Source organism: Sabethes cyaneus, chromosome 1, assembly GCF_943734655.1.
Source record: "Sabethes cyaneus chromosome 1, idSabCyanKW18_F2, whole genome shotgun sequence".
Classification (NCBI taxonomy): domain Eukaryota; kingdom Metazoa; phylum Arthropoda; class Insecta; order Diptera; family Culicidae; genus Sabethes; species Sabethes cyaneus.
This window is the reverse complement of record NC_071353.1, coordinates 36601710-36625494: the sequence shown is the minus strand read 5'-3', so window position 1 is coordinate 36625494 and position 23785 is coordinate 36601710. Positions and strand designations below refer to the sequence as shown.

Sequence of the window (23785 nt, the reverse complement as noted above, 5' to 3'; positions counted from 1 at the left end):
TGTTTTTCCTCGCTGTACAGATGGCCAGATTTATCCAACAAAAAACACAGAATTATATACGGCACCTTGCTGACAGGACGTCATGCTTTCGTAGCAATGGCTTGTATTCGCAGTCATCTCACTGGTCTGCTGGACTGCTCGATTGCTCAACTGGTTGACTAGACTGCTCAACTGGACTGGTCGATTAGACTGCTCGATTTGATTGCTCGACTGGACTGCTTAACTGAACTGCTCGACTGAAATGTTTGATTCGACTGCTCGACTCAACTGCTTGACTTAGCCACTCAATCCGACTGCTCGACTCAACTGCTTGACTTAATTGTTTGATTCGACAGCTCGACTAGACTACTCGATTCAACTGCTTGACTGGAGTACTCGACTTAATTGCTCGAATAAACTGTTCGACTGGACTACTCGATTTAACTGCTCGACTTGACTGCTCAACTCGACAACTCGATTCAACTGCTCGATTCAACTGCTCGACCGATCGGTTAGCGGCAGACAACAGACGGTTCAGAGCCACTCCCACAAAAGAGCCATATTGCCCGCCTACAGAATCAGCACAGTGGAGATAATGTTTTTATTCAGTTAAATAAAATCCAATACGACTAAAAAAAACTATTTGTTTCAGTTTCCGGCTATGACTCTTTTATGGAAAACATCTATCGGCTATATTATGCAATATAAGAACTCAAAGAACTAATACAAAGGTTAAACATCTTCGCAAACACTGGCCAATGGAATGTATCCGCAGTTTTCTGAAACTACTTGATCAACTAGTTGATCAATAAAGTTGAATTTTGGTACATTGTTAGTATGTGGTATAACCTAGTCAACTAGTAGAAATCAACTTTATTGGTTAATGGACAGCTGAGATATCGCGATTGGCGTACAACACCATTCCTCGCCTTATTCGGGAGATTTCTGTAGTTACCAAAAATGTCCAATACATAAATATTTGTCCTATTATCACACCTTCCCTTTCAATACACTTTGGGTGCAGCCAACTAGTTCTATCGTGGTAATATATGGAAGCACAATCAATTTGCTTTATTAACAGTTTGATTATGGACCAAACCTCGTGCTTTTAGTCTTGACCTTGAAATGCGGTCAAGCATATATTAATATATTTTGAAACGGTGGTTTTACAATTGATGAAGGGACGGTAGGGGAAAGTAATGAAGAATTTTTGCTTGGGGGGGAAGAAATAAAAAAAAAAGGTAAGGGTAAAAAGGTAAAAAAAGGAAAGGTAAGGGGGGTGGAGGGTTATTGGTAGCTATCCTTAACAAGTTGTCTTTGTGACTCCTACCCGGACCTGGACACAAGGTAGGAGTCACAACGACAACTTGTTAAGCATAACTACCAATAGACCCCCCCCCCTCCCCTCACTTTTCCACTCTTTCTCCTCCATGCAAAAATTCTTCATTACTTTCCCCTACCGTCCCTCCATCAATTGCAGAACCACCATTTCAAAAAATATTAGTTTTATTATGGTTTTACAGCTAGCTATAAGTGCGTTTTTGAGTCGTATCCTCTTTGTGTTGCATAATGCCATGATAAAACCAGAGGTAACGATTAATGCCGCAATAAAACTTTTAAAAAATTCAAGTAAAACCAAGTGACTTTAGAATTATTACTTGGGAAATGCTTCGTTTTTCTAGAGACAAATTAGCAAGGTTTTCACACAAAAATCTTTAGTGCAGTGGTTAAATAAGAAATCTTATGTTAAATTAAGTTTACACTTTCAAATTCTCTATTGATACAATATAAAAAGGGTTGTATATAGGATAGGAAAATAAGAAAAAAATAGTGATTTTCAAATCTAGAGCTCTAGTCTACAGGGTCTACAGTCTAGTCTACAGAACTTTTCAAAAACTACGAATCACCATTTCAATGTTCTTATAGATACATTCGTGACCAAGCTTTTTGTGTTTGTTCGGTAAACAGAAAAATCTTTCTTTCATTTTTGGCTGGTCGCATTGGCCTAATCGCATTACGCAAGTACACGAACCCAAGTGTTTCCAAGGTGGCACAACGACGGGGCGGCAGCAACAGCAATCCGACAGGCGAGCAGGCCATTAATAACAAATTTGCACATGTAACCGACCACTCAATTTACCATAACCTTCAATTAATGCTCCATTCATTCGGTTTTCCAGTTTCGTTTTTTTACTGCACTTTACCATCTAGTAGGCCTTCGACAATCGGAATACTATTCTCACACAGCGTTTCCATTTGCTTGTAGATATATAGATCGTCGAATGAAACCTATTATAATGACCGCTCCTCTGATCTTTGTAGTGGTGTAATAAATTCCGCAGCCTATATTCCGTAAATATATGCTGAAAACGATGATAAAATCAGACCCAATTTATGTGTGTAATTTTTACGTAATAAATTTAAAGTTTGATTTGAGTGAAATCTACCGATTTAAAAATCATTTTTATTCATTTCATGATGCATAGATTTGGATATGGAAAGGAGTTAAAAAATTTGATACCAACTGGCAACATTTACTCCCGAAGTCGAGTTGTGAAATTTTCATCCGGTTTTAATTCTCAACCTAGGGTAATACTGAATAGTCCGTGCAGAAATTGCTTAATTGTTTGTAGTAAAATCCATTTACATAAATCACGTATTAAATTTCATGCCCTAGGACATAATGGGGTAATATTTGAAGTTCTCATGTCCGTAGTGACCTCGTTTCAACGAGAATTCCTCTAAACTATAGCTTGTACAAAGGGAGCAATTCCGGTGTAGTGGTTAGCATTCACGCTTCTCATGCCGAGGTCCCGGGTTCGAATCCCAACCCCGCAGAAGTCACGAATGACCCAAGCTGTTAAAGTAACTATAATCAAACAAAAAAAACTTGTACAAACTAGCACCCCAACCCAATCGTTTTGCCGGTCAATTATTATTAAAATGCCGTCCATCTTTACGGGAGAACGCCAAGATCTAGGAAGACATTCGCAGACCTTGATAGGTTCACGACGTTCGCCTAGATCGCGCCGTATCATCACATGATATCTAGCATCTCAGCGGATTGATCTCGCGGCGGCTAATTAGTGAGCAGAACGCTTCACACGATACGAGCCGCCGCCGCCGCCATAATGTCTAGCGTGTTCGCTCGCTGCGAGACCGGACGAGTTTCGGGTTTTGTTGTACGCTTCACTCTTAATGGGCAGACCGAACGTCAAATTGAATCGCGCACGCAAATCGCAGCGTGCTTTTTTTGCGCCACCGAAAAGTAAGGCCATCGCGATTCGTTCAGCTTCGCATGCCTTACTTCTCATATGTGCGAAAATTAGTGCTGGCACATTTTCGGTCGCGGTCATGATCGGGGAAATAGTGTTGCGTTTTTTTTCGGTGAACATACGGCTTAACCTTGCGGGGAACGTGAGTTGCACAAGCCGGGAAAATAGTAGCCCAAGAACAAACGACACGCTAGTGCGATAAGAGCTGGTACGCTTAAAGGCTGACTAGGCAGTAAGATTTCTAGCGATCTCCGGTGTGGTACAGCCGGTTGATCCGTTCAATTATTGATGATGGGAGGACCATAATTAAGTCATAGCATTTTATTATAACTAACTAGCTGTCCTGCTATACGACACTGAACTAGTAAGCTTTCGTGTTTTGTATTTTTCCTACGGGGTGCCATTGCGTGATTACCAGATAACGTTTTCCAACTACTCGTAGTGGAAGACGGAGTGAAAATTTTGCTTTAACGAAGCAAAAATGGCTATTTATTGAGTTTGCCGATGTGTAGTTTTTGTAATTAGCATGTATGTCCTTCTATATCATTTCCTTAACTCAAAGCTCTACGTTTTAGATCATTTTTCGACTGACTTTATTCCAATCAAACATTTGCCCCACCCTACCCTACAAGAGGTAGGTACATGGCGGCTGACCAGAGTGTAATCAAAGTTCACGAACAATCAGATGGATGTGTTCAGCTGTATTTTAGCGTGGCATTCGTTATCAGAATGTCACATCAAAATATTGACATTTACTCTCACCAACATTGAGTGGATTATACTAGCTTTAAGATTGCCTGTGCTAACGTAGAAATATATTTGTCGATTATTCATTGATTCTATGAAATGTTTCGAATCAATTTGGCTTTATAGATAGAATTTTCAAGATTGTTCCTAATTTTAAGGGTGTTAATTTAAACATGATACACTTTTAAGTAAAAATTAAGTAAACACAGTAAACACATAATTAAGCAAAAATTTGTATGGCTCTTTCAATATAATATTTCATTTACTTACAATTAACGCTAGAGCACTTCGTTATTACAGCGTAATTGTTTTTGTGAACAAACAAAAAATTTAGTGTTTTGACTAAAAACAGAAAACTAGTGAGAAGTGCTGATTTTTGGCTCCTATTCGTCTAGTTTCGTTGACATTTGTTTAGTTTTTATCGTACCTATTTAATAATTTTGGTAAAACATTCACGGCTTTCGTCAGACTGGACGTCCAAACATACGCGGTCCTTACTCGTTAACGGTCATTTAACCTCAAATAAAAGCTCCCATGCTAGAGAACTCTGGGTAAACCGGCGAATACGTCGATTACTTTCAAAAAACTGCCGCAAAGTCAGTGGGATGAAACCCAAATCTAGGTGATTCAGATCACCTGGAGATCACCTGCCCAAAGTACAGTGAACCAAATTAACTACGTTTTTATAGATGGCCGATTCTTCTCTAACATCACGAACATACTTTCCCTACGGGGTGCGGATATTGACTCATACCATCACCTAGTAACAGCATATGTGCACTCAAAACTGTCAACCGTATACTAGCATACGGCAGGTTCAACCTAGATGTCTAGACACTCTACATTGGGTCATTTCCAAGATTTGAGTGGAGGAAAAGTTACCGGAGGAATGGATGGAAGGAGTGGTTAGACCCATTTACAAAAAGGGTGATCCCATTTACAAAAAGGGTGATCGTGGACTGCTTCAACTATCGCGGCAGAGCGCTGGTAAACACCGCCTACAAGGTAATCCCCTACTTCCTGTTACACCGACTGTACTGGTGACAGCATTTTTTGTAGGGAATTACCAGGCGTTACTTGGGGCACACGAAACGACGGACCAGATTTTTGAACCGACAGATCTTGCAGAAATATCTGAAGTACAACGTGCTCATGCATCACATTTTTATTGATTTCAAAGCAGCATACGATAAAGTCGATCGACACTAGCTATGGCAAATAATGCACAAACACGGTTTTCGGATAAATTGACGCGGCTAATCAGAGCTAGATCGAGTAATGTGTTTTATGCGCATCGCAGGGACACTCTCGAGTCCCTTCGAGACGCGACGGGGGTTGTGACAGGGTGACGGCTTATCATGCATGCTGTTCGACATCGTTTTCAAGGGGGTGATCTGACAAAAGGACATCGAAACAAGAGGTAAAGCTTCACCAAGGGCAGCAACTCCTAGGCTTTGCAGATGAGTTTGACATCATAGCCAATTACTTTATGACAGCGGAGGCAGTATATACCAGACTGAAAGCGAAGTCTAGGAGGATTGAGCAAAAGATAAATGCGTCGAGGACCAAATACATGAACGAAGGAGGCTGAAAGGAACAAACGCCACCGCACGAAGCTGACAATGTACAAAACCCTTATTAGATCAGTACTTCGTTATGGACTTGAAGTCGTGAAGCTGCTCACGGAGGACATACGCGTCCGTGCCGTGTTCGAGTGGAAGATGCTGCGGACGATATTTGGCGGGGTACAAACTGAAGTACAAGCGTAGAGTGGCGGAGACGTATGAATCACGAGCTACATGCACTACTTGGAGATTTCCATAGTACATCTGGCGAAAGTTGCCGCAGTGTTGACACGTCTAGTACGAAACAGATGCGGAATTATAACAGTGCGATGACCGAAACTTGTAAAAAAAATCAGAAAGGTTGTGTTCCAGGCACAACCGCGTAGCTGACGTAGAACTATGTTAGGCAGGTTTTTGCGAAGAAACCTTGAATTTTTACGTCATATTGAGTCTAATTGAGAGCGAATCGGAGGTACACTATGTAACTCAATGAAATGCAAATACGTTACTTTGGCTTTAGTGTATTTGGTATATAATTGGTTTGAGTCTTTGCTTAATGTGGGCGATTCTTACCACGAAAATAGGACGACTTATTAGGGGCCTGGTTTTGGCTACATACAAACCTCTTATATATATAGAAGATAGAAGATGTGTGACGTGAAATTGCGTTAAGTAAATAATAGAATCTTCCTAAATAATCGTTTCGTATTTTTGGTATGTATTTTTTATTTTGTGATGCCAATAACGAATATTATTTGTCATTATTGGCCAAAATTGGAGTATTTTAGAATAGAAACCTTACACACTCAGCCAGCTAATAACAAAATCTTACAGCTGGCCGCGACGTCTGTCGTATAAGATAGAAGATCAAGTTTCCAAATCCCAATACCTAGGATTTGCTTTGCGTACAACCGTAAGTGAAGCTCGTACCATAAGTTGCTATCTAAGTCGGACTACCACGGGAGGGTCCAAGCTCAGATCGAAGTAGAAAGTAGCAGTGATTAGTTCGGAATCAGTAATCAGCTGTGCGCGAGGCTAGTGACGCACAGGATACAAATTTTGCATTAATTTTTCCTTTGTTTTTCATCCTCGAATATACCCACGGGCGGGCGTGCGAGCCATCACGAGTATCGGCATCAGCAGCTCGAGCTGCAACGACGAATGACGAGCGACGATTGAAGCTGTTAGTTAAACACACACTCGCAAAAACTCGTAGCAGTGCATGAATAAATAAGAGTAGGAGTCCAAAAGGGTTGCTCATACCGGCGTGTTCGTTAGAATGAGTACGTGCGTGTGAGAAAATTAGACCACACGAGTGTGGGCTTCGCAGCACTTGTCTCTCTTCTGGTAGATTTTCGCATGGAAAACAAACAATTGCTTTTTTTGCATCCCATCTGCTCCCATCCAGTTGCTCCACATTGGAAGGATGAAAACGTCATAAAATATTTGTAATGGTCTTATTGGAATGGGTATTCCTTTCATTATTTCCACTTGCTTTCTTCTATTATGTTTGTTTTCACTCTTGTTTTCATTCATACTCAGGTCCATTTTCGCTGTTGGGTCTATTTAAATTTTTTTTCATTAGCTTATATTTACTCCTTTGTTTTTCATTGTTTGCGACATTAATAACTACTCATAGCCTAGGTGCTACATTCCGTTATCGAAACTTGACCTTCTGTTTTTATACGACAGACTTCGCAGCCAGCTGTTAGAGTGCAGTACAATAGCAGGGCCAGTTACTACGATCCTATTGACTCTAACAGCCTCTCCCAGTCGAGATTCGAACATACGACGACTGGCTTATTAGACCAGCGTCATACCTCGAAGCCAACTCGAAGCCAGCTACTCATACCTATGCTAATTGCTAGTGCTAATGCCTTTACCATATTTTTAAAAAAGGAAATCGAATCGAGTGTAAAAACATTGCTTAACATTGCTTAATTCTGCCATTGCTAACATTGCTCAATTCTGCCTCCTTCTGTTCTATACACGGAGAACATAATTCCGTATTTTTTAGAAAATATGTTTATAAAACTACATTCGCAGCGGAAAAAAATAATTCATACCATTTAAAAACATTCGTACATTTATTTTTCACCACACCTGTTGTTATTACGAATGTTTCGTATTTGGTACGAGGGCATATGCGTAGCATATTTGGCATCAGAACGCATTTGATGCACGGCTATTGTCTCGCTTCGTTATCGACGAGATCGGGCCGCGAAGATTGTAGGTAGAAGAAAATATACTTGTGCAATTATGACCTGCTTAATGTACAGTTGTCGTGGTTCTGTGGTTTGCGGCATCGTCGGCTGTTCTTACGCAAATATGATAAACGAGCTCAACTTCGATTCCTGATTACGGCTGTTTTCTTCAGAGAAAAAATAGGTTTCCCTATTTTTCAACAGGTGTCGGTATTTACGTACATTTGTATACTGCACGAGCAATTTTCAAAATACAATAATTCGTACGGCTATAACTTTGTTCATATATATGAAATATTCAAGACTGATTTTACGAATATACTTTGTGGTAGAAAACAACAAAAGAATTCGTAAAACAAACGTTCGTTTTCGTACTATAAAACATGCTTTGTTCTTAGTGTAGACTGGCAGCGTTGGCGAAGTACTTCGTCGGCAAGTACTAAGAGCTGGTTTTCGTGAGATCGGATATTTACCCTGCGTCAGTTACTAGACAAATTCCGGGATTATGCCTTACATACTCATCATTAGTTTGTGGACTTTGAAGCGGCGTATGATTCAGTCAAATGAAATTAGCTGTGGCACTCAATGTTAGGACATGGTTTTCCAACGAAACTAGCTAAGCTGAATCCTGCGAAGCTGAATGGGCCAAAACCATGCGACACAATAGCGGGTGAAACTTCGGGAATTTCTTCGAAATTCAAGCAATGTTGGTGCCGAGGTGAAGATGGATGGGAAACGATATCGCAAATCGGTCTTTCTACGCAATACGCAGCCAGCTGAAGTCCAATAGTTTTCCAATTCGCACAAAACTGGCGCTTTACAGAACACTAATCGTCCCGGTGGCCATTTACGAACATAAATCATGGACACTGAAGGAAGCTGATCACCGCAAAATTCTGCGAAGAATGCTTGGTGATAAAATGGAACATGCAGTGTGCTGCAGACGCATAAACAACGCCAAATATTTCGCAGACCTGCAAAGGCACCCCTGGCCTTCCTGATCCGTTGAAAAACGTCTACCTGCTCAACTTGTTGTCCTGCTACTGTGAAGTTAGTGGAATTGTCAGTGTTCACTACCATAGACTTAGTTTTCGCTACATTGACTGTGAGACCTGCTGCCTAGGAGCTCTCGGAGAGGTCATCTAACTTGCTCTGCATACCGTTTCGGCGTTGTGCGAGCAAGACAATGTCGGTTAGGCCGGGGTCATTCAGCTGCTCCATCGTTAGAGGATTCCAAGGCAATCCTCGATTTGGTCTATTGTCAATTACTCCAACTAATATCTCATCCATAACGATGAGAAACAGAAGCGATGATAAAATGCAGCCCTGCCTCACGCCAGTAGTAACCCTTATGGGGTCGGACAAGACGCCGTCGTGCAAAACCTTGCATGAGAACGCCTTGTACTGAGGCTCGATGAGATGGACTAGCTTATCTGGAACTCTTCTACGCCTAAGTGCGCTCCAGGTGTCTTCATGGTTGAGTCGGTCGAACGCCTTTTCGAAGTCAACGAACACCAGCAGAGTCCAGAGAGTCCAGGAATTCGTTGATCTGCTCCAATATTTTATTTATTTATTTATTTATTTATTTATTTATTCTACACAAATACATGACATAAGACAAAGTCTTTTTAAGGCCATTCACGATAAGATTACGAAATATAATAATAACTAACAACACAATGACTAACTGAACTACACTAAAATAATTATTGGTTAAAAAATATCAAGCAGCCTCTCTTAAACATTACTTCCGAGCTGAACAGCTTCAATTCTGGAGGTAACATGTTCCAATACGCCACACACCTCACAAAGAAAGTTTCTCCGTATTTCGCTGTAGAATGGGACGGAATCACCAGGTTGTTGGTCCTTCGGCTTTGTGATAAAGTCAGTTTGTCAAAAAGATAATTCGGGACACGACGATTTATGATTTTGTGCAGAAACAAGCATGCTCTCAAAGCATAGAAACATCGGAAAGGACACCCCAAAAGCTATTTCTGCAAATGACGTACCGACGTTCGGCGATTAATGTTGTACACGTATCTGGTGCAGTCGTTTAGGGCCACTTCCAATTTCGAAGCCATAGCAGCACTCACGTTTAAGAGTACAATATCACAAAAAATAAAATGTGGTAAAATCAAGGACTTGAAGAGTTGCATCTTAGTATGTTCTGGTAAGCACGAGGATGTCGTCCTTAAAGTACGAAGACAGGAGTAGATTTTACCGCATTTTATAGAGACTGCTCTATCCCACTCAAGATTTTCTTGAAAACAAAGTCCAAGGTTGTTGGCTTCACTGCTTAGCTCGACACGGTGACCTTCAAGAGATATTCATGGCAGTGTTGATAGAGGTGTTTGCCTTGGTCCGAATAACATTGCTTTAGTTTTTGCAGGATTTAATTTTAAAGAATTTTTCCTCGCCCAATTCGCTAAGTGCAGTAGGTCCTGATTGGCAAGTTGAATCAATTCTTGTACAGCTACAGCAGTAAATAGAGAAGAGCAGTGGACCAAGAACAGATCCCTGTGGTACACCCGACGGCACGGTCAGCTTACACGAATTAGAGTTCCCGCAATACACTGCCTGGGTTCTTCCCATAAGATAGGATTCGATGAGCTTAACAGCAGAATTCCGAAATTGAAAACGGGACGCCAATTTGTAACACAAATACCGATGTGATATAGTGTCGAAAGCTTTGGAGAAATCGAGCAACAGTAGAATCGCATTCTGCTTCTTGTCGACTACAGCAGCAGTATCATCATATACCTCATATACCCTCAAAAGGGCCGTGTTAACTCCCTGGCCTTCTCTAAAACCTGCTTAACGGTCCGTTAATAAATTCCAGTGTTTCAAGTGACCACATATTTGTCCCTTCAAAAGCTTTTCGAAAGCTTTCGACAGTCCACTCAGCAGGCTAATGGGTCGAAGATTATCGTTACACTTGAGATTCTTCTTCTTCTGTACAGGTATTATTCTGACATCTTTCCAGAGCGATGGAAAAACCGACGACGTGTGTATTTTGTTGAACAAAAAAGTAATTTGTTCAATGGCGAGAGGAGTGATCATTTTTAAAAATTTGATTGATAAGCCATCATTGCCAACTGCATTTGACTTCACATCAAAGATTGCATTGACTACCTCAAAGGTTTGCGCACTACGAAAAGCAAACTGTTGTTCGGATTCAGAGTTATCAGTTTCATAGTAGGTCTCATCTGTCGTAAAATGCTCAGCAAAGGCAGAATTAATTTCGTCGGGATCAAAGTGACAATGATCCTGTTGCTTCTGCTTTCCTATACCAAGAGATTTGAGCTTTTTCCATAGTGCGCTAGACGAACCACAAGATGTAATTAATTTGTTTAGACTTTCCTGTTTACTTTTCCGGATAAGTAGCGTTACTTTGTTACGTAGTATATGGAATACCTGTTTTTTCGAATCTTTTAATTCGGCAGAAGACTTTTTCCAATCTTTGTACGCCAATTCTCTTTCAATAATCGCCATCCGTATCTCGTCGTTGAACCAGATGTTATGTATTCTACGTTGCTTAACTTGCCGAAGGGGAATGCACAAATCTTGAGCCGAAACTATGTTAGCTGTGAAAAACTCGGTGAGATCATCATCATCAAAATTCGTGTAATCTCGGTACGTGCTCAGAGAAACATCATGAAGAATATCCAAATCGTAAGAACCGAATATCATGTCGTGCTTGGAGAGACATGATACAGAGACTTGATTGAAAACAGCCACTTTATCGGGATGATTTGTGACGAATAGATCGATTTGAGAGTAGCCGTCGTCCCGAAAATGCGTTATATAATGCGGAGCGTTGTGATATGATCTACACATGATCGGCCAGCACGGAATCCAACTTGCTGCCGCCGGAGAGTAGCGCCGATCTTCTCCTGGATCCGGTTGAGGATTACCTTACAGAGTACTTATTATTACTGTATTGCTGAAAGCAATACAGAGCAACGTGATGCCACGCCAGTTACCGCATTCAGTTAGATCTCCTTTCGACTTTTAACAATATGCCCTGCATCCCGTTCACCGGAAAAGTTGTGGTTTCCCATATATTGCTGAAAAGCTGATGCATCATCTGGACTGACAAAGATGGGTCAGCTTTAAGCATTACGGCTGAAATATAGTCTATCCCTGGCGCTCTATTGGATTTCACACTCTTGATGGCTACTACAATTTCCCGGCTTTCGCCTCTCTCCGCTCGTCGATCTTCCTCCAAGTTTCATCCGAAATCCACTCCCTTCGCCCGCTACGCACTTTGCCGAGGGTTTCATCACTGGTCGTGATGAAGGCGTTCGCGTTCTTGATGCCGGTCCATTGCTCTTCGACGGTTCCACCAGGTGGCAATTCCGAGCCTCGGGGTTCAAGTTGTTCGACAAAGGCCCTTTTCACCTCAGGATTCTTCAATCGGCGGACATCGTAGCCAACTTTCGCCTGAATGCTTCTTGAAATGACCCTGCTGTCATCTTATTTTCCGTTCTTTCCTCTTCGCCCCTTGTCATACCCTAAACATGCTTTGCATATCTTAAATTTTATTGTCTCCTTCATCTGTGGTAAAGAATTCTATTAGCAAAAAATATTAATGATCAGTATGAACTTTTTTTAGTTACTATAGCAAGAATTATTGCTTTTATCTTCCCCATTTGAGACCGCTTTTATAGGTATTTTGAAGCTGTAATATCCTGGGCAAATGATTTGTCGGGCTATAGAATTTATTAATAGAAGACACTTGTATTAATAATTAATGCCACATGGAGTTGATGTCACAGAAGCCTTGAAAAGAAAATCCCAAATAATTGATCGAAATAATAATTATATTGATTAAGTACATTGTTGTTTCGGTGTAAAATGTGCGATATGAGCAACCAGTGTGTTTGTGACATTAATAAGTCACCACTTCCTAGCTGTTAAACCTATTCATTATCTAGAAGCGCACAAAACCGTTTTTAATCCTCGCCCCAAGCGCGAGTCACGTAGAACAGTAGAAGGTGATCTCGCCGGAACAAAGCCGATCTTTTATGCATTAGGCGCACACCCACGCGTGATTGATGTAACTTACGCTATATACCAGTGGACTTCGGATTGCAAGCCGTTCATTGAAAGAAGATAAACTGCATGATGCGGAATATTTCTTACCGAGCTGCAATTGCATCGCTACGAATATTATCCAATATACGTACCTATACGTGCGCGACGGGCGGCGGTTTTATGGAATTTTCTGTTTTGTAAATGTAAACATTTTCACACCTTCCAGAATGCAGTAACCGAGCTCAAGTCAGAGTAGGTACTGCGCCTTCATCCTACAACGGAAAGTGCACGGCTATCGTATTGCACAGCCGAACAGATGGTTTATTTACGCGGATGTCACGTACGGCAGCCGTGATCGAAGTCCGATCGACGTGTGCACTCCATTATAGAGATGCGTATTGAAAACTTCATAATGCTGTCATACTTAAAATGCTGCCCACCGGCCACAAGTTACTTGGTCACGTTAATGTGCGGTGTGAAAATTTTCCTAACCACTTCAAGAATGTTGTGTCGACTGCTTCAATAATTTGCAGTCGCTGATAACAGCGCGTAATCCTGTGCCCACATGGAGCTGATCGGTTCGAGGAGCAATTCCACTCGAAGTGTGGGGAACGTTTTTGATAGTCCGTATGGGTGGTTGACGGTATCAGTTGGTGGTTGGACATTCATACACGCGAATCAAGAGTCACGTTTTTGGTCGTGTGAAGTGGTGTCGCATTGGAGCGCGTGTCGGGTAATTTGTCATTATCGCTGAATTCAAATACTTTTCGTTTGCTTGAATCATTGAGTGCTGTTTAGGTTCAAAAGGTCAGTCGGTTAATTGTTGATTTCTGGAATTGTTAAAGTTACAACCGACTGGTGCATACTGTTATGCAGCGTCCGCGTTACTGTTCACGAATTTCTATTTGCAAAACAAGGTAATAAGTGGACGTTGAAATTTCCAACAGCGTAATGTTGTCTGAAATGCGGTGACAGTTCTTGGCACTGTTTCGTGTTTGTCATTATATGTGGTCATTAGCCACACTAGCAAAAATCGACCGGCAGCACGATTTTTCCTGCTTCACTTCAAGCGAGCGCCGCGGCCCGGCATGCTCGCAATTGATATTCACTGCACCGATGCTGACAACCGAAAGGAAAACAAGTGCAACTTGTCGACGATCCCTTCAGTTGCCCGAGCGGGTGCAGCCGATATGCAAAGGCGTACGTGATCTTGACTTATAAACATTGACACACAGAGTGCGAGAGCTAGTCGAGCATACGAATCACACAAGTCCCTTTCGCATCGATTTGTTTCCGCATATGTATGTATGTATATAAAATAAAATATAACATCGCCTGTTCCAACTGCTCGTTTCTAAACGATTCCTGAGCCGACAATATCCATGAGGAGAGACTCAACCCGGAGGAGCTTCGTCAAAACATCCTCTGGGAACTTTATGGAGTTTACTCTTCCGCATTCGGGTTTCGGTTTCGAACACGCGCCATTCTGCAGACAAAAGATTCTGGTGTGGATAGTGTCAGTTTAACGGCGCCACCAGTGTGCAATTGCACATATTTTTAGATACTGCACTATACTAATCGCTTCTGAAGGTCACACTGTCGAAGCGAAGCGCGAGCGCTCTGCGGAAATTATACTTTCCGCCAATGCCGGCGGTATTTGCAATTTTTTTTTCTTGGCGTTTCGCAAGCACCAACTGCACTGAACGTCACTGATAAACAGTCGTAAATTCTTCATTGCACTTGACCGGTCTGTCCACCGTGCATCCATAAACAAGAATGCCGCTGTTGGACTTCCCAGCGTGCAACAAGTCAGCCACAGCATGCGTCTGGTTGAGGGTCTACGCCGAGGAAAGAGTAGCAAAGTCCGTCTGATGTTATTTGATATGTAGGTTAGAAGAATGAAGCTCCTAGCTGAAAGCAAAATGCCGGCATGGCTCTAGTCTCGCACAGTTTATCATGCACAAACGTAGCTCAAGGGCCGTGTTCGTTTTGTTTTCTTTTAGATGACATTTAAATTTCTTTTAATTTCACCCCGTCTCACACAGCGAAAGTTCTCTATTCATGAAGCATCAAGTGCCAGTTAATGTCATGAGCTGAATAATTGAAAACCAATAGCTATATTAACCTTACTGTTTGTTTTTGTCAGAGACCAACAAAACCAGCAGCGTATGACGCCTACAGTTCGTCGAATTAATCGCGTCAACTCGGAGCCGCCATCGCTGGATGAAATTGTAGCAGCCATCAAGAGTATGAAATCCAATAGAGCGCCAGGGATAGACTGTATTTCAGCCGAAATGCTCAAAGCTGACCCATCTTTGTCAGCCCAGATGATGCATCAGCTTTTCAGCAATATATGGGAAACCGCAACTTTAACGGTGGACTGGATGCAGGGCATCCAGGTCAAAGTCCCTAAATAAGGAGACCCAACTGAATGCGGTAACTGGCGTGGCATCACGTTGCTCTGTATTACTCTCAAAGTACTCTGTAAGGTAATCCTCAACCGGATCCAGGAGAAGATCGATGCTACTCTCCGGCGGCAGCAAGCTGGATTCCGTGCTGGCCGATCATGTGTAGATCATATCACAACGCTCCGCATTATATTGGAACAGCTCAACGAATTCCAGGACTCTCTTCTGCTGGTGTTCGTTGACTTCGAAAAGGCGTTCGACCGACTCAAGCACGAAAACATCTGGGGCGCACTTAGGCGTAGATGAGTCCCAGATGAGCAAGTCCATCTCATCGAGGCTCAGTACGAGGCGTTCTCGTGCAAGGCTTTGCACGACGGCGTCTTGTCCGACCCCCATGCTGCCGTGAGACAAGGCTGCATTTTATTACCGCTTCTGTTTCTCATCGTTATGGATGAGACATTAGTTGGAGCAATTGGAATCCTCTAACAATGGAGCAGCTAAATGACCTCGACCTAGCCGACGGCATGGTCTTGCTCGCACAACGCCGAAACGATATGCAGAGCAAGTTAGATAACCTCTCCGTGAGCTCCCAGGCAGAAAGTTTCACAGTCAATGTAGCGAAAACTAAGTATATGGTAGTGAACACTGACTATTCCACCAACTTCACAGTAGCCGGACAACAAGTTGAGCAGGTAGACGCCTTTCAATATCTTGGTAGACAAACAACGCCCGATGGTGGTACCAAGACTGATATAGCCACACGGAGCAGGAAGACCAGGGGTGCCTTTGAAGGTCTGCGAAACATTTGGCGCTCAAACCAGATCACTCTACGCACGAAAACCCGAATCTTTAATTCAAATGTTACATCCGTACTGCTGTACACCTGCGAAAAGTGGTGAGTCTCAGCAGAGACAACGCAAAAACTGCAGGTTAACCGGTGCCTGCGATACATCATTCGTGCCTGGTGGCCTGATAACTAGATATCCAATGAGGAACTCCATCGTCGGTGTCATCAACGGCCGATAGCCACAAAAATTCGTGAACGTAGGTGGAAGTGGATCGGACACACCTTGAGGAAAGGAGCGAACGAGGTTTGCAGAGAAGCACTCGACTGGAATCCACAAGACAGCGTAGAAGAGGCAGACCCAGAGGCTCATGGCGACGGAGCTTAACCAACGACATCCGGACTGTAGACGAAAACTTGTCCTGGCGACAGGTAAAAGCCATGGCGGGTAACCAGTCAGCAGTGGAGATCTCTGATTTCATCCCTTTGTACTGCCGGACCGGCGGACCTGGACACATAAGTAAGTAAGTAAAGTCTCTGCTTTGATTCAAAATTAGCGGTTATTAAGTGCCTGGTCGCCTCTGTAATCTATAGTCTCTGTACCCTCCCTAAGGAATGCTCTTTGTGGATGAAAGGCTGTCAGAAGCTGAAGTATCTACTGCGCTAGACAGCGTCCAAATCACGGCGATTCCCTCACTAACCTTATTATTGACGATTCTATGATCCGCTTTGAAGTTGAAGAGCTCAAATTCCAGTGGACCAGATAAAAGAACTGTATCGATGACTCCAATGCGACGTCTATTTAACTCATCGATTGGCTCCCTCTGCTTGGAAATCCGCTTACATGTTTCCAGTACATAAGAAGGGGAACAAAAGAAACATAGACAACTACAGAAGGATCTCTGCCTTATTTGCATTATCAAAACTCTTCAAGCTGGTTGTGATCGAGCTAATTTTTTCGTTCGTCCAGTAACACATCGCCGGCGAACAACACGGATTCATACCCAAGCGCTCAACGTTTACCAATCTACTAACGCTCTATACCTACGTAACGGATTGCTTTGACGACCATTCTCAGACAGACGTCATCTACACGGATCTCTCCGCCGTTGCCGTTGCAAAACTGGACAAACGGGGCATTGGAAGCCCGCTACTATAGTGTTTTAAATCGTATCTGTCGAATCGTCTTATTAATGTATCTATTGATGGGTTCATCTCGCCGGCTTTCACCGCTGTCCCATACCGGAGTCCCATAAAGTAGCCATCTGGAACCGTTCGTTGGTTTACCTAATTTGTTTCATTGATATCAACTCAATCCTCAAAGGTACTCTCGGTGTGTATTCGCCGATGACTTGAACACCGTGTTTTCGAATGTCAACGACTCACCGGACACTCTAGCACTCCAGGAGCAACTGTTGATATTCGCTGGATGGTGCAAACACAATCCTTTGTCACAAACCCCTGACAATGTGAAGTAATTACGTTCTCGAGAAAGCTGAATCCTTCCCTACCAGCACAGTTGTTACAACCTAGTTGTGACAACCTATTTATTACTATTTACAGTCATAAATAAGTTTCTGCAACCTTAAGTGCGGAAAGTGTGCTGCTTGGGTATAATATTCGATTGCCGATTAACAAGTGTAACTTTACGCCGTTTAGCTTGCGTCAAACATCTTGGGGTACTGCTAGACTCCAAAATGATTTTCAAACAGCATGTTTCATTCGTTGTCGACAAGGCCTGCACGATTTGGGATTGTTTGATTGCACTTGAGATTCATCATGCGTTTCGCCAAAAACTTCAAGCAAAGCAAAGCCGTGGGATTAAAAGTTCTTTCTAAGACTTGACCATTCTTTATCGACAGACTTCGCAGCCGGCTAATAGAGTACAGGACAGTTACTGGGCTAGTGCGAAAATCCTACTGACTCTATCTAGCAGCACCGCCTAGCCGAGATTCGAACATACGACGACTGGCTTGTTAGACCAGTTAAACCAGTTTTTTTTGTGTGTGTGGATGTTATCACTACGACCAGAATTTTGATCTATTGTGAACTTATCCAGGTGTTGTTCCGCACTTTGTTGTTATTGCAGTATAGCTATAGAGTGAGCGAATTGCTTATTATCCGTGCAAAGTATCGGTGTGTTTTCACGCCCTTTTTCCCTCTACGCTTCTTACTACTTTTCAACCAATCTAGCTCTAGAGCCAGGAAGTGCGGAGACTAGTTACAATTTATCCTTGGACAAGAGGCTTCATTTGCACCTCGAGCAAGTATCATTCTTATAACCAGTCTCGGCTAAAGGCTTCATGGTCGGTAAAGCAGAGTTCAGCACAGAGTGAGGGCGTGTATGTGTGTATGTATGTGTTCCTTACTACTTATGCATTACCAATCTCGTTCCTAGAACCAGGAAGCGGAACAAGCTATAATTAGCCCTTGAACAAGAACAGTAGAACGGATATTAAGTTAATTTATTGTTTGAAAACCCGTATTACCAAAACGGTGTCAGCCGAATCGAGAGGGTGCAACGGAGGTTCATTCGCTCTGCCCTCCGCAGGCTACCAGGGAACGATTCGCTTCGGTTACCAAGCTATGAACAACGCTGCAGATTATGATTAATCTTTGACCAAGTAACAATTTGGGTTTTATTATGCTCTTATGATTGGTCATGAAAACCACCATTAGAATACAATAAAACTCACATTGTTGTCTGGGTTATATTGTACATATAACCTTGGTCTGGAAAAGTCTGATCGATGCGTTTTTAAAAAAGAACATCGATTCGAGTGTATAAACTATAAGGTGCTCTCCCGTATTATGTTCTGTAGACGAAGACTGATAGCGGAGTTCTTTATCGGTGATTACCATGCTGGTTTTCGTTAGGGTCGCGCTAAAGCCAAGCTTAAAGTAAGTGTGGACGCACCTCGAGCGTCAGTGGAGTTATTTATGGGTTTTTCTGCTACACTCCAGTTCCTAAGTATAGATTGTTCGACGCGTCCAAGTTTACTTTTAGCCAGGCTTTAGGACGGATCAGATGTTTACCCTGTGTCAGTTACTACACACGTTCCGGGAATATTACGTGCAAACGCATCATCTGTTTGTGGACTTTAAGGGGGTGTACGATTCAATCAAACGAAATGAGCTGTGGCAGATAATGCTAGAACATGGAACTAGAACAATGTTGACTTATGCGATTCTGGACGGCTCGAAATAGCAGGTGAGACCTCAGCAGCTTTGGTGACGTTAAATGAACTGAAGCAAAGGAATGCACTCTCTAACCTACTATTCAACACTGTCTTGAAAGGTGCAATGCAAAGAGCGTACGTGGAAAGGCGCAGGGCTATCAACATGAAGTATCGCATGCTTCTGGGTTTTTCGGATGACGTCGATATCATCGGAATCAATCAACCACAAAGCATTGGAAGAGACCTTTCGAAGCATCGAGACTGGGGCTTACGATTAACACCGCCAAAATCAAGTACTTGGTTGCTGGTAGGGACCGTGGGAGTTCAACTCCTGCGAATATGGCTTTCTACGGAGCTGCGAATCGGGTTTTCTACGGATTACGTAGGCAGATGAAGCCGCGTAGTTTGTAAATTCGCACGAAACTGGAGCTCTACAGACTACTAATCCTTCATGAGCATGAATCATGGACGCTAAAAGAAACTGATCGACGAGTTATTGAGGTTTTTCAGCGTAAAATTCTGCGATCATTCTGCGACGATGGCAAAATGGAAAACGGAGTGTGGCACAGACGCATGAACCATGAGCTGTATGTAGTATATAAATATGCTGAAATAGTGAAGGTAGTACAATGTAGCAAGCTGCGGTGGGCTGGGCACGTGGCCAAAATGCCCAACAAAAGAATAGCGAAAACGATTTTCAGCCGAGAACCACGAAGAGGCCGTAGTTTATTGCTTTCAAATGTTCTACAAAGTTATTCATTATGTTAAAATATAAATTTTCTCTGAAGGCTGTTTATCACTAGTATGCATATGGCCAACTAATATAGCGTCAATGAATAGTTGAATTAGGCTGCTGATGGTATAACAAAGGTTCGTATCACCGCTAGGTGGATTAAGTCGGATTTCTCCTTCAATTTATAGATGCGACGCAAAAAAACTATTACTCTTTAGAAGCAAACCATTCATCAAGCCATTTTTCCAATATTTTCGAAAGATTTAAAGCACCGCTCAACAAGTGCGTATTCCATCGATGAAATAGCCGGTAGTCGGAAGGTGCCAGTTTGATTAGTAACCCGCATGTGAAAGAATTTTTCAATCAAATGACTTAATCGTTTACTTGACAGGTTTTGCAGTGCGTGATGGAGCATTGTCATGCAACAAGATCACTGGGTATTGCCTTGTGTTGGTATTATGGTCGTTATTCACCCAAAGCGCGATTCAAATTGATCATTTGTTGTCAGTAGCGTTCAGTATTATCGGCTTCGTCAGGTTTGAGTTGATCATAGTAGATTAAGCTTTTCTGAATCCCACGAGTACAAAGCATTGTCTGTCGATAATAGCAACGTCCAACGACATTGCCACGCGTCCCATTTTACGGTATCTGCTATAGTTGATATATGTTACAAACCTTGATAGTTCGATTACATTCAAATATTTTATTGAATCAAACTTGCTCAGAACATTGACTTGCACCTTAACAGCGAACTGCTCAAACTACAGTTCATTTACTAGGGTTAGTGTGGGTATTTTCAGCCTATTAAGCGGCAGCTTGAACAATATTCGTAATTTATGAAACTATATTTATTCGAGATAGGTTTTTCATACCAGTTGGTTGGATAACATTTGCTGAATATCTGAGTGCATTTTGATCTTAATAAAACACTGTTAAATTTGAGTTATAGCCGCGAGAAATGATGAGGTTGCTGCGGCTATTTTAGGCCCATTTTTTATTATGGTCTCTGTGTGGTTTGCATTTCCGGCATGCAGAACGAGCCTGTATGGTACAAACCATTATAGTTATAAAGCAATCCTCGGAATAACTCAATGCGTGGTACTGCGCGTACGTCCACCGCAATTTCTTAGTTGCGCAATCAACAATAAAGCTAATTTTTGGCATATTGTTGGGGCTTATGAAAAGCTTATCGCCCACCAAAAACCCGCTAAATCTATTTGAAGAAACCTGAGAAATTGCGATGAGCAAATAGCACCACCCAAGGGTCTACTCGGCGGATTGCTGTACTTCAAAGGGAGAGAAATGGTTTATGTGTCGGTGTTTTTCGAATGTTGCCTACATACCGGCAATATAATTTATTTAATATGGATTTATAGTCAACATGCTAGAAGCGTGCCAGGCGCATCTGGCTCGCACATTTGTAGTAGTGTTAATGATGACCTTTGAGATGAGATTGTCCAGCTAATCAGGCAAAATAACAGATCTGCGACGAAAATAATTTAAACGACAAATTTATACGAAACACAAAGAACATACGATATTCAATCCCTGAAGAAGACAAAAAATAAAGAGTCGAAACGTTAAAAACATTATAAAATCTGTTCTATTTTCAATAGAATGATAGCCAATAAAAACGAAAATATCAAAATTGACATTGGACAAAATAGATTCGACGTTATTAGCTTTAAAGATGGGATTAGATTTTCGCTGTTCGTGAACAGCAATGGTCCCTGGTTACTTCTCAGGGGTACATCAGAAATTTTGTAAAAGGGGTTAATACGTGTGTGATGTTATAATTACTGCCATGGAAACTCCTAGGTTTTGAGTAGATCTAAAAGCACAGTCTGACCAACACGATCGAACCACCACATCAACGAACGCTACTTCAACCAAGTCAACCAAGAGTATTTTGGAATAAACCCATCCAGGTTCGCTTAAATTTAAAGATTTCAGCTGGTGAACAAAAACGGTAGGGCCATCAATGTCGATAGAGAACAGTAAACATCAAATGGAACAATGGTAATTACAAACGCATTTAAATTCAGTTTTGGCTTAATCTAAGGTGTCTTTATCGAAGCATCGGCAGATTGGAGGTGACATTGCTTATCGAATGGTTAACATCTAGAGAAATAATTGGATCAACAGCCTATCAACACAGAAAAGTGATATGACAGAGAAACCATAAAAGCGATTCCTAGAAGCGCAGTGCAAGCTGTCAAAGTTTCGTAAGAGTTCTTCATAGGACGTTGTGTTGACTCTAAGAAAAGATTCGCCTGCTTCGGCTGGTTATCTGAACCGATAATGTCTACTAGGTTGAGATCGTTTTTAGTCAACACTGGGACGTTTATGTATTTATTGGGAAAAATAATCACAAGGCTGGACTTATTGTAATCACCAAACAGTGCTAAACTTCAAGAGGGTAATGTAGACAACACTGCTCAATCTGAATCGATTAGTTTATTAATGTTCGTTGCATTAGTCGCACTCAGAAGATAAATTGCGTCAATGATCAAAATATGGTTTATCAGAATAATTTTTACACAGATATAGTCAATTCCGGTTTGAAGACCACACACGTTTTGGTAGTATAACTTTCTTACACGTTCACCCTGATATTTTTTACTAGTGATATGTTCCATGGTACTGATAAATGGTAAAACCGCCAGTAGATGCCCTGTAGTATTCAGGGCTTTCCCGTGTTCACAGAGCGCAAAGATGCCATTTTCTTCGACATCATCACAATCATAAACACTGGAGATTGGGCTAATAAATAGGGAATCAAATGAATAGAGAATGATGTTTCCTATGTCCTCAAAGTGAGACGAATTCTAGCTGCATAATTTCGTTTTCGAACTTGATCCTCTACTTTAATTGCACTGGTTTCTAATTTTAATTTTTTTAATTTACCAAACCAAACCAATTTCGCAACCAAAGTTAGTATAAATAACAATTACGAAACTAGTTCTATGATGTATGATTGGGTTCGAACTTGAGACTAGTTTGTTAAACCAGTATCACCAACTAGAAAGCATTTTTCGAAGTGATTCGTAAAATAAGTACGCTAAGACGCTGCATCCGCGAACTAATCAAAGTAAATAAGTGAGAGTAGTTAACCGAAAAATGGGATAGCAAGACAGGCAAAAATAAAAACGAACAACAAATCACAAACCATTGTCCAGCGTAATATTATGCAAATCAAAGTTGTGGATTTGCGAAACAGCTGTTTCTCTGCCCAGTCACTGGCTGTTTCATCGCATGATATCGCACAGTTTCGGTATTTTCCGAGTCCTGAAATGGCACTTTCCTTTATTTACGCGAGAGAAATCGCACCATTTAGCTGCTGAATGTTTGCAATTTATTGAATAGTTTACCGTCTGACCATCCTTTGTTGAATTCTCAGTGTGGGCATTTTCTGCAACAGCAAACACAGCTGGTTGTCGCACTCTAATTTCCTGAAAACCATCCAACGACAGTAGATCTCTCGAACGGACGGAGGTTTATTGTATTATGTGTACGTGTGCTTGTGGGGGGTAGTTAAATTCAATTATAGCTGAAGTGCAAATTAATTAATGAAAACTCCAGGCCGTCTGCAGTGTTTCTACTAGAAGTATGAGTGAATGGCGGAATGAAGGAGCACTAGAGCTCATGAATACATCGTTACATGGTACTTCCGCTGGTCGCGCTCACGGATGACTATATCCGGTTCAATAAAATTTATTATCATGTGACATTGTCACGCAGATCTGTACACACAGTTTTTTAATACCAACGGTGAGATGTCTACTGTTCCATGCGATAGTTTCAACAATGTTTAAAGAGACATTATTAACTTTGAACTACTACAATAATGTAGCAATCTTGAATCGCGAAACCT

The 23785-nt window shown here is 41.8% G+C and overlaps 1 protein-coding gene across 2 annotated transcripts in view; it reads right to left on the bottom strand.

Annotated features, from left to right (window-relative positions):
• Positions 1 to 23785, bottom strand: part of LOC128735612 (uncharacterized) — a 90288-nt gene that overhangs the window by 55491 nt on the left and 11012 nt on the right. The window lies entirely within an intron of this gene.